The sequence below is a fragment of the Octodon degus genome, unplaced genomic scaffold (assembly GCF_000260255.1).
Source record: "Octodon degus isolate 3935 unplaced genomic scaffold, OctDeg1.0 scaffold00288, whole genome shotgun sequence".
NCBI lineage: Eukaryota > Metazoa > Chordata > Mammalia > Rodentia > Octodontidae > Octodon > Octodon degus.
In genome coordinates, this window is record NW_004524864.1 from 1,356 (window position 1) to 2,883 (window position 1,528).

The 1,528-nt window shown below is 49.6% G+C and overlaps 1 non-coding gene and 1 pseudogene across 1 annotated transcript; one reads left to right on the forward strand and one right to left on the reverse strand.

Moving 5' to 3' along the window:
• Positions 1 to 46: 46 nt before the first annotated feature.
• LOC101589002 lies at positions 47 to 1,295 on the reverse strand (annotated as a pseudogene).
• Trnag-gcc lies at positions 400 to 470 on the forward strand. Its single transcript has one exon. It is a non-coding gene; the product is annotated as a tRNA-Gly (tRNA).
• Positions 1,296 to 1,528: the final 233 nt, after the last annotated feature.

A 1,528-nucleotide genomic window follows, 5' to 3' on the forward strand; every position in this document is an offset into this window, starting at 1 on the left:
CATTCTCTCAGGCTTTCACAGCTTTAATTGAACCAGTTACTGGAATTCACTTAAGCAGCTTGAGGGCAGTGTTGAAAGGGGCCAGGTTTTCACAGAACTTCAGCCATCGCTGCACATTGGCAGGTGCTGCCATGCTGCAGCCCCCGGTCTGCTGAGGCACAGACCAGAGCGCCACATCTGCCAGTGAGCTCATTCCCGACCAGCCATGGGCTCTTCCCCAGAGCAGAGTTCATGGAGCAGAAAACAGCTGCTTTTTCTTTACTACTCTCCTCTTTTAGCTAAAAAATAGCAATATATAGGGGCCAGGGAGATGGCTCAGTAGGATAAGCGCTTGACTGGCAAACTCAGGGATCTGAGTTCTATCCCCGGTTCCGCAAAAAAAAAAAATTTAGAATGTGTGCATGGGTAGTTCAGTGGTAGAATTCTCACCTGCCATGTGGGAGGCCCAGGTTCTATTCCCGGCCCATGCAGCGCCCTGTCACCTTGGGGCCAGGGAGATGGCTCAGTGGAATAAGTGTTTCCCTGGCAAGAGCAAGGGCCTGAGTTCAATCCCTTGTTCCACCAAAAAAAGAAATGAAAATAGCATATCTACCCAGCTATCTATAAGGGTTAAGGTCACAGCATTGTGCTTCTGGCCAAAGAGAGAGAACAAGAAATGTGCAATATTCCCTTCCCCTTCAATGCGGCACATCGTCTGCACACTGAACTTCATTTGAGTCTTGGGCACATTCTTCCAAATTAAGGTAAAGCCCAGCTGAAACTCATGATGGGCCTGTTCTAGTCTGTCCCCCAAAGCACTTGAGAAGGTTCTCAGGCACGCTCTTGACAGATGAATGTGTGTGGACCGTGGACAGGACCCTATAGCGCTTACAGAGCATCCTGTGCAGCACGAGCAGAGAGAGGGGAGGCGAGGCTGGGTTTGCGTTGACCACAATGTCTTTCAGTGCCCCATAATCCTTTCCAAGCACTGAATTCAAGTCCAACACATTGGTCCTCAGAGCACTGGGCTCATCTGCTTAGATGATGTTGGTTACATCCACATGGGCATCAGGGGTATGAATCATCTTGGAGAGACAATCAACTGCAGCTTTCAACTCGTATAAACATTTTAAAATATCTTGGCAGCACTCAAGAGCTTGCAGGGAGGGGTCTAATGCTTCCTGCCCATGGCCAGCACGGGGCACAGGGCTGCTGGTCCGGCAGTGCACGTTAGGGAGTCAGTACATGCAGGTAGGAAACTCTACACGCAGCGGTGCACTGCCCCCATGATAGGGCTTTACCTGGTACATCGGCATCACGGGAATGAAAGGAAGGAAGGTGGCAACCGTGGGTCACGTACACTCAGAAAGCACCGAGAAATCATGCACAACCACCACGGACTGCAGCCAACAAAAGTACAATTCTTGTTACATAGGTCTTGCTTAACCTTGGTCTTAACCATCCAGCAAAAAAGTATAAAAACGATGTATAAGAAGTAAAGCAGGGGCCAGGGAGATGGCTCAGTAGAATAAATGCTTGCCTGGCAAGC